Source organism: Trichechus manatus, unplaced genomic scaffold (assembly GCF_000243295.1).
Source record: "Trichechus manatus latirostris isolate Lorelei unplaced genomic scaffold, TriManLat1.0 scaffold00138, whole genome shotgun sequence".
Taxonomy (NCBI): domain Eukaryota; kingdom Metazoa; phylum Chordata; class Mammalia; order Sirenia; family Trichechidae; genus Trichechus; species Trichechus manatus.
Window position 1 is genome coordinate 557,205 of NW_004444074.1, and position 10,648 is coordinate 567,852.

At 37.5% G+C, this 10,648-nt stretch overlaps 1 protein-coding gene across 3 annotated transcripts in view; it reads right to left on the reverse strand.

Moving 5' to 3' along the window:
* Positions 1 to 10,648, reverse strand: part of TAOK1 (TAO kinase 1) — a 155,430-nt gene that overhangs the window by 80,048 nt on the left and 64,734 nt on the right. The window contains exons 1-2 of one of the 3 annotated variants that reach the window (XM_023739619.1): positions 7,117 to 7,135; positions 5,512 to 5,629 (exon numbers count right to left, since the gene is read on the reverse strand). The exons of 1 other annotated variant lie outside the window; for it this stretch is intronic. The gene's annotated coding sequence lies outside the window, so the exon portion shown is untranslated. Of the gene's footprint in view, positions 1 to 5,511; positions 5,630 to 7,116; positions 7,136 to 10,648 lie in introns of those variants that run through there. One more of the 3 variants, XM_023739620.1, reaches the window with a different exon arrangement.

A 10,648-nucleotide genomic window follows, 5' to 3' on the forward strand; every position in this document is an offset into this window, starting at 1 on the left:
AGTTTTTCAGGTCTTTGTAGCAGAGGGGCGGTGTGGTGAGTCTGTCTAGGGTATCGTGTTGGCTCTGCCCATGTTAGCTGTTTTTTTAAACTTGCTTAAATTCAGTGGTGGTAGTGGGGAGGGGATCTAAAATTGATTTAATTAAAGTTCAAAAAAAAAGGAAGGAAAAAAAAAAAAAAGAGGCTCTAGCCATTTCTCCTCCATGCCTTTTATATAACTTTTAAGCAGTTAGCTGTGTCATTTACAGTGACATCTACTGAACCAATTTAACTCTTGTTAGGTAAGTTCTGTCACAAAACACATTTAAATGTCTTTTATACATTCCTAAATTAAATACAGAAGAAAAAAAAGGTTTAAATTGTTCCTTTGTGTCCCATTTCTAACATACATGCAAAGGTTGCACGATATACACCCACCTACCAATTTCCTTGCTCTGGAAGTTCCTGGAACAAAGAATCTCAACTCTAGTTCTGCCAAGAATATGTCATCATAAGAAAGTCATGTAAATTCCCATGCCTAGAATGAACAGGCTGAACTAAATTCCACATAAAGTGTTAATATTCAATTAATCTACAGGTTAAAAGAAACCAAAACTTCACTGTTACTTAAGACCTTATTTAAGAATTTTGAATGATCAACTTGTAGTACCTTCATTACAAAAATTATTTAACATTAACATTTTCTAATCAGTTCCATGACTTTGCATCATCTCTTTTATCTGCCTAACATATTCCCACTTCAAAATCTTTCAGGATTTAGATTAAATGTCCTGTGTGCAAAATTTTAATTCTACTAGGAAGAGGTGGTCACTTTCCTTTATGCTCCAAAACATACTACAGCATTTACCATATTATATTGCAATTATTTTTCTCTCTCTCTCACCTACACAGGTAAAGACAATGTATCTTATCTATTTTTATATCACTCACCTACCTTTTACCTCTACCCTCCTGTACTAAGTATGAAACACTGTTAATATGACATAAATGTTTGTTAAACTAAAAGAATGCATTTAATTCTCTTCTCTACCACCCCTAAAAATGATTTAACTTTCACAAATATATACTGAACAAATAGTATGCATGAGACTATGCTATGCAAAAATATAAAAGTTGATAGTAGAGAATAAACTAATAAGGATAGCACCCTTCAGAAAATCAGAGAAACAAGAAATGTGGAAATTGGATCATTTGCTTTACCAAATACCAAAAGAGAATACAAAACTATCTACTGCCATGACAACAGCAGAATGCTAATACAAAAGAAGGACAAGTCAATCAAAAATCTAAAAGAGAGTCCAAAAACAAATCCATGTGTATGTATCCTAGAATCTGGCATATTATTAAAGACGAAGAAATAAATGTCGTTGAGAAAACTGATAATCCATTTGGAAAAAATAAGTTGTTATATCCCTATCACATATCTTACACAAACATCACTACTAAATGGCTTAAAGATGCATCTCAAATCAATCGGGAAAAGAGAAATTTAATAAAAATAAGTGTTGTTGTGATAACCCAACAGCCATATGGGAAAAAAATAAAATTACACCTGTTATTCAAACTGAACATCACAATTATAAATGGATCAGAAATATAAATATTTAAAAAAATGCAACTATAAAAGTACTAGAAGGAAACATGAATAAATTCCTCTGTAACCTCGGAGTGAGGAAACTGTTCTATGATCCCAATTTAAAGCAGTAAAGGAAAACATTGATGTATTTGGCAATATAAAAAAGAAAACTTGGGAGGAAAGGCCATGGAAAATGAGACCAATAACAAAAAGACAAATGATAAACTGGGGAGAAATGTTTGAAACTTATATAACCAAGGGTTAATATCCCTAATATATAAAGAGCTTGGAAAAACTGAGGAGACAACAACCCAGTACCCCAAATGTTTATTTTCTAAAAACAGAGAAGGAAAAAAAAAAAGGCAACAACCTGGCAGAGATATAAACAAACAGTTCACAGAAAAAGAAATGCAAATGTCCATTAAATATATAAAAATATGCTCAATAGCACTCAAAGTAAAAATAATACAAATTAGAGCTGTACTAAGATACCATTTCTTATCTATCAGAGCGGCCAAAACCTAAAATACTGATGGTGAGGTGGAAGGGAAAAATGCATTCTCAAACATTAGCAGGACTGCAAAAGAGTATAAATCTTACTGAGAAAAATCTAGCAAATTCATATATGCATTTACCGTATTTTTATGCAAATAAGGTGTGCTTTCTATGTTTGTTTGCCAACCACACCTTCTTCCCATGAGGTATTTTTGTAAGCCCTGCTATGCCAACATTTTTTATATACTGCTGTAAAAAAAATTAGATTAGCACACGCAGGACAATACCTCAGAGGGGGAGGGTGTGGTTGGCAAATAAATGTAGAAGGTACATGTTATTTGTGTAAAAATAAAGTACTATTTCACCCAAAAATCTCACTTAAAGTAATCCACACCAAGGATACTTATGCAAAATACAAGAAATGATAAATACACAATTTATTTGATGAAACACTATTTGTGTAATTGCAAAATACTAGAAACCACCCCAAATGTTTGTCATGTGGGGACTGATCAAATAAACTATACATACATACCAAGCATCAGCCAACGTTTTCTATAAAAGGCCAGAGAGTAAATATTTTAGGCTTTGTGGGCCAAGTGGCAAAATCAAGGATATTATGGAAGTATTTAAAACAAAACAGAATGCAATATTCTATCAAAAATAATGTAGTAACAAAATTCAAAATACAGCAATAATTGAGTACAATTTTTGTAACAGTTCTACTAAGAGAATGAGGGAATTCTTTTCGGAAAGGATAACATTTTGCTTAATAGGTTTCAAAGTGAAGGTATCCTATAATCAAAATTACAAATATTCATCTATTAATGCTGATATGTAATGAGATTTTACTTATTTCATCTTTGAAAATGTTTTTTCACACAGATAGGTACTGCCAAGTACTGATATGAATCCATGAGCATACGATTTTCAATGAGCGTATTTATCACTTTGAAAGCATTATTAAGACTCTTCTCTTGATATTTGCCTTTTAGCATATCATTACATTGCAGATCAATCACTTGAAGATTAGATGGAAACTCCTCAATTACACAGATAAATGGATTCTGAAGTATGGAAATTTTCTTTGCACTTGCACTGAGGTCTAAAAATCGATGCTGGAACTGCGGCTTGAACTCAGAAAATACCAAAAACTACAAAACCAAACCTGTTGCCATCGAGTCAATTCCAACTCATAGCAACCCTTTAGGACAGACTAGAATTGTCCCATAGGGTTTCAAAGACTAATTTTTACGGAAGCAGACTGCCACATCTTTTTCCCACAGAGCAGCTGGCAGTTCAAACCACCGACCTTTCAGCTAGCAGCTCAGGGCTTAACCACTGCACTGCAAATTTGTGTTAGAATGGAGACCTTATTTCTTGTTTTAGCGTGTATGAAGCAACTTGACGTTACTTATGATTAAACGTTAGTTGTTTTCAAATGACTGCACTGCAGAATGTTTCCCATAAAAGTGCTATTTCACCTTGTAATTTTAGTTTGAATTCAGTAAGAAACATTATCAAGTCTGCAGCAAAGGCTAATATTCAAAGACATTCAATGTTCGACAATAAGAGTTCTCATTCAAAATAATTTAACGTCAGTTCTGAGTTCAAAACAGTCACAATACAATTTTACCACTACCAAACCATAAAACTGCTGTGTGCTAGGGCAAGTCAATATAGTCAGCTTCTATAACTGACAAAAATACACGGAACTATGATGGTTAAGTCCAGAGGAGCAATTTTCACCACTGACACTACAGGTTCAATAACACAAGACACATTCAAAGATTTTCCACAAACTACCTGCTGATGAATAATACAATGAATAACAACAACAGGCTTTAAAATACCTTATTTTTCACAAGCTTTGTAAAATTTGCCCAACTAAGCCTTTTTCTGTTCCACACCTATTTTTACCACTGTCAATTGTAACACATCTTAACAGATTCCACCTCAAGTGGCACAGGATTAGTGTTTGTTTAACTTCTTTGAAGATATTCTCGACTGTAGTTGATTCAAGGTCCCTGGTGGTGCAGTGGTTAAAGCACTAACCAAAAGGTCGACAGTTAAAGCCCACCAGCCGCTCCACGGGAGAAAGATGTAGCAGTCAGTCTGCTGCCATAAAGATTCACAGCCTTGGGGAACATCTAGCTCAACTGCCATAACACAGTTTATAAAGACAATGTCCTACATTCTACCTTGGTGAGTAGCATCTGGGGTCTTAAAAGCCTGTGAGCAGCCATCTAAGATACTCCACTGGTCTTACCCCTTCAGGAACAAGGGAGAATGAAGAAAACAAGATACAAGGAAAAGATTAGTCCAAAGGACTAATAGACCATAGCTACCAAGGCCCCCACGAGACTGAGTCCAGTACAACTAGATGGTGCCCAGCCACCACCACGGACTGCTCTGACCGGGATCACAACAGAAGGTTCTGGACAGAGCTGGAGAAGGGTGTAGAACAAAATTCTCACACACAAAAAAAGATTTACTGGCCTGACAGAGACTGGAGAAACCCTGAGAGTATGGCCTCCAGACACCCTTTTAGCTCAATGGTGAAGTCACTCCTGAAGTTCACTGTTTTGCTGAAAATGGGACAGCCCCATAAAACAAAACGGGACTAATGAGGCACAGCAGTCCATGAACAAGGACTAGAAGGCAGCAAGGGACAGGGAAGCTGGTGATAGGCAACCCAAGGTTGAGTAAAGACAGTGTTGACATGTCGTGGGGTTGTTAATCATTGTCATAGGGCAATATGTGTACTAACTGTTTAATGAGAAACTACTTGTTCTGCAAACCTTCATTTAAGGTACAAAAAAAAAAAAAAAAAAAAGAGTTACCTATGTGAGATCAAATTGACAACAGCAACTCAAAAAGTTTGATGGGAAGCCTGGGGGACAGTGAGTTGAAGACAATGGTGATGGAATAATTTGGAAAAGGATAGTGAGAATAGCAGCACAACTGGAAGAACTTAATTGATGGCACTGAATTGTACATGTAGAAATTTTTGAAATGGTGTATCTTTGGCTATGTATATTTTCACCAAAAGATCCTCCAAGGTCGAGAAGGGAGAGTGTTGATGTGTCGTGGGGTTGTTAACCAATGTCATAAAACAATATGTGTACTGACTGTTTAATGAAAAACTACTTGCTCTGTAAACCTTCACCTAAAGTACAATTTAAAAAAATTAAAAATTAAAAAAAAAAAGATTTACAGCCTTGGAAACCCCATGGGGCAGTTCTCTGTCCTACAGCGTTGCTATGAGTCAGAATCGACTGTAGTAGGTCTTTTGGTTTCGTAGTTGATTCTTGTTGACTATTGACAGAGGCAAATTCTTCAGTCACTTCAAAACTTGGCATAGATTAATAAGTAACAACTGAAAAGTATAACTTCTGTTGATTCATCAAGAACCAAGGAAAACCACTCAAAATCATTTACCTTGTTTTTTAATAAACCATTGATGATGTTCCCATTGTCCTCAACTCTTTGAACAACTCTTCTCAATGAAATACTGTCTTAAAAAAGCTTATTTTCTCTGGACACATTTCTTCAGCTGCTGCAATCAAATACAATTAATTTACTCACATCAGTAAAGGAATTTCCTTGCTTGGCTAATAAATGAGCTACTAAGAAACTTTGATTAGAGCCTCATTTTCGTGAAGAAATTCTGCTGTAATGAAACATTCACTTTTAAATTTTCTAATTTTCCTGACCATTGCTTTCCTGCCAGATGAGAATATTGTTGTGAATACTCTGTCTGGTAATATCGACCTATGTTATATTCTTTTAGCACAGCCCTAGGTGGTACAAAAAGTTTGCGCTTGACTGTGAACCTAAACATTGATGGTTCGAACCCTCCCAGCAGTACTGTGGAAGATAGGCCTGGCAATCTTTCTGTTAAGATTACAGCCAAGAAAACCCTATGGAGCAACTCTGAAACACATGGGGTTACCATAAGTCAAAATCAACTCGATGGCAACTAACAACAACATAGTGTCACTGAATAATAAACACAGTACTCTGCCATTTAATTCAATAACAAAATAATCTACACTCTACTACACTTTAAACCATGACATCTGAAGTCCACTTTTCTCTTCTTTTCTTGTTTTCACATAATGGGTATACCCTGGTAATAAAACTATGATAGGCATGGTACTGAAAACACGGTTGAGTTATAAGTGCATTACTGATATTTATTGTGTGCCAAGTAGCAGTGACAGGGAATGAGAACATCAGATACAGTCTCTCCTACAACTTCTCAACTCTGCCACTGTAGCTCAAAAGCAGCCATTGACAATATGGAACCAAATGTACATGGCTGTTTCAATAAAACTCTATTTCAGGCACTGAAATTTGAATTTTATGTGCTACAAAATATTATTCTTCTTTTGATTTTTTTCCCCCAGCCATTTAAAAATGTAAAAAAGCTATTCTCAGCTGTGGGCCAGACAAAATCAGACAGCAGGGTGGATCTGGCCTTACAGCCAATTTGCCAACCCCTTACCTATACAATGGAAATTATGTAGCTATAAAAAGTGATGATGACTGTCTCCACATACTGCTATGGAGTAATCCGCAGGTCATATTTTTATGAGGAAAAAAGCAAGGTACAGAATAGTGTGTATAAGAAGGGGAAGAATGTGAAAAAAAAAAGATATGAAAGGATAAACACTTTAAAACCTATTTCAAATGGTTACCTAGGTGGAGAAGAGACAGCGTAAAGAGAATGGGAATAGAAGCTAGGTTTCTCTAAATGTATCGTTTTATTAATTTGACTTGGAAGCATGAAAATATTTTATATTGCTACAAAATCATACTTCATTCAAAATGAAAAGAAAACAAAATGCAAGAGAAAGATTAGTCCAAAGGACTAACGGACCACAACTACCATGGCCTCCACCAGACTGAGTCCAGTACAACTAGATGGTGCCTGGCTACCACCACTGCCTGCTCTGACACGGATCACAACAGAAGCTCCCGGGCAGAGCTGGAGAAAAATGCAGAACAAAATTTTAACTCACAAAAAAAGACCAGACTTACTGGGCTGACAGAGACTGGAGAAACCCTGAGAGTATGGCCCCGGACACCCTTTTAGCTCAGTAACGAAGTCACTCCCGAGGTTCACCCTTCAGCCAAAGATTAAACAGCCCTATAAAACAAAACGAGACTAATGAGGCACAACAGCCCAGGGACAAGGACTAGAAGGCAGGAGGGGAGAGAAAAGCCAGTAATAGGGAACCCAAGGTTGAGGAGAGTGTTGTTAACCAATGTCATAAAACAGTATGTGTACTGTTTAATGAGAAGCTACTTGTTCTGTAGACCTTCATCTAAAGTACAATAAAAAATTTGTTCTGTAAGCCTTCACCTGAAGTACAACAAAAAAAAGAGAAAAAAAACGAAATAAAGTACAATAAAAAATAAAAAGAAAATGAACAATTCCTAAGAATCAAGAGCAAACTGAAACAAATGACCCTGTATGTGTATTAAGTTGGTGGATTAACCAAACAGAGAGAAGTTATTTTAACTTTAAACACAGAAGTTTGGCTATTAGGATATATTCTAAGGACCAAAGAAGTGCAAAACATCTTAAACTATTTTTGCCATATTGTTAGTGATTAAACTGGAATTATTATTCTGAAACCAATACGTACATATTGTAAGATACAACGCTAATGTCACTAGGAACCAAGATAAAAGATACAAATATAAAATCAAAGAAGTAAAACTGCTGAAATCTGAAATCTGAACAGAAGATACTGGTATGAGCTCATGATTTAATTTACCTTAAAAACAAAACAAAATAACAACACTTTAGTTCCTAGCTCTGTCCACCGAAATGGCCTAGAAACCAACCTAGTGTCAATGAGCACACCTGGATGATTTCTGGGTCTGGGAGAAGAAATGTATAAAATAAGCCTGAAAACATCTTGTCATAATCAGAAAGCAAAAAAGCTTCCAAAGACCATGTAAGAAGAACTCACGAGCCAATTCTTTTTAACATTTCCACAAGCCAGAGATGAAACAATTTGAGAATCACATAGAATTAAAACAATGAATTGAAACACATAAAATATATTAAAATGCACTAGCATACACTGATTGAAAACACATACACATTTCAACGGTCTTTGGGAAATGCTAGATAATCAACTCATTATTCTGTAAACTGATAAATGAACGAAAAAGAATCAAACGTTTATCCTGCCTTTTTATAAAGGCCCATCAGTTAATGAGGGAAAATTTTTCTCTACAGAAATATTCCAACTAATAAAGAATGACAAAATATTATCATTTACGATTAACAAAATAATGGATCAATTTCTATCATTATCAATGATTGCTAATGCCTTTACAATACTTGCAAAGCTGTGAGGATAATGACAACAGCTGAACCCACTAATTTATTTTCACACTGAAAAAACACACAAGATATCAAGGGCCTTCTAATGAGATACACTCTGTTGTACAGGATCGCTATGAGTCAGAATCGACAGCGGCGGGTTTCGTTTGGTTTTTGGTAATGAGATACAAGAACCCTGGTAGTGCAGTGGTTAAGAGCTACAGTGAGCTACAGCTGCTAACCAAAAGGCTGGCAGTTCGAATCCACCAGTCATGCCTCAGAAATTCTATGGGGCAAGGCGTGGTCAACATGGCAGAGTAGTTAGATGCTTCCTATATCCCTCTTACAACAAAGACCTGGAAAAACAAGTGATTTGATTCTATGTGAATATCTGGGCGCCCTGAACAAGGCAAGCTTGAGAAATCCGTCTGAGTGATACGGGAGAGGGAGACCATTTGGAAGAGGTGAGGAGGGCTACAGCCGCGGTGGTGAAACTGCAGCGCTGCAGGCAAGCCGATCCACGGTGAAGCAGGCAAACAGCTGTGCGCGCGCTCGGGAAGCAGTTTCCACATCGAGAGAGACCTGGCAGCAGAGATTCTGCTTGGACAATCAGAACCAGTGAAAAGAAGCTCCCAAGAGGCTAAGATAAGTTGCAGGGATTTAAAAAAAAAAAGCCCATTTGCATTTGGGAAAAACCTCTCTCCCTTTTACCTCCTCCCTCCGCGTTCTGCACCAGGAGTCCGCTGGGCCGGAAGTAGATCCCAAAAAGTGTCCTGACCCATTCTCCTGGCCTTGGAGAGGGAACAAATAAGCTGCTGGCTCCCCTAGGCCAGGAACACAGGGTCAGCACAGCTCCTTTGCTAGGCACAGGTACCAGGGGTAAGCAGACTCTGAGTGTCTTACACCCCTGTATAGACTTGTGGGGACCCATCTCAACAGCGTTAGTCCTCACTGCTACAGTACAACAGGGCAAATATCTTAAGTTTAACTTCAACTGCTTCAGCTGTGAACTGGCAGATTTGTGACCTTCGAAACAGTCCTGCCCCTTAAGTAGGCACTTTTTATTGATCTGCAGCAGGCGCTTGAGGACTGGTGGTAGGACCCAAAGCGCCTAGACACCTGTTTCAGGAGTCCAAGAAAAAGTGGTGCCCTCGAGTCTTTACAGCCAACAGAGTGGGGGCTCACAGTCCAACTGCAAAACTCACCTACCTACTCACCCTAGAGAATACGGACACGCTTTCCTTTCAGACTCTCAGGGGCAACTATCAGCCCCCTGCCTGGCTCAGTGCATGATCCCCTACCATAGCCAGAGTCCAGTGCCTGCACCAATCACCCATGCCTCTCTAGGACTGGGAGTGAGAGCCCGCATCACACACTTGGTGACCGACTGCCTGAACACCCGAGCTGAACCCATGTACGAAAATTTAATGGAGTCCTGTGTGCACATACTTAGTTACAGAACTAACTACCTGGTGACAGGACGTTAGAGATCCACAGGTGTCAAAAATCAAACTAGTGCACACGAGCAGCCTACTTGGGCATATCAAAACAAAACAAAATAAGAAGCTAGCCCTCACTAAGCAAATACAAAATAAAATTACAATGAACTATTGATGGCTCTGAGACAACAGTCAATATCAAGTCACATAAAGAGGCAGTCAATGATGGCTTCAGCAGGCTTCCAAAATAAAGACTCAGTAAATTCTCTGGAGGAAGAGAACTTCTTGGAATTACCAGAGGCAGAATACAAAAGATTAATATACAGAACTCTTCTAGAAATAAGAAAGGAAATTCGACAGAATGCAGAAACAGCCAGGAAGATACAGACACAGTAGTAGCGGAACTTAAAAGTTATTCAAGAACATAATGCCAAATTTAATAGGCTGCAAGAATCCAAAAAGAGACAGCAATCAGAAATCCAGAAGATTAACAATAAAATTTCAGAATTAGACAACTCAATAGAAAGCCAAAGGAGCAAAATTAAGGCAATGGAAGACAGAATTAGTGACACTGAAGATAAAGCTCTTGACGCCAACTTAATTGAGGCAGAATCAGATAAAAGAATTAAAAAGAATGAAGAAACTAAGAGTCATGTGAGACTCTATCAAGAAAAATAACCTATGAGTGACTGGAGTACCAGAACAGGGGACGATAACAGAAAATACAGAGAAAATTGTTGAAGATTTGTTGACAGAAAACTTCCCTGATATCATGAAAGATGAGAAGATATCT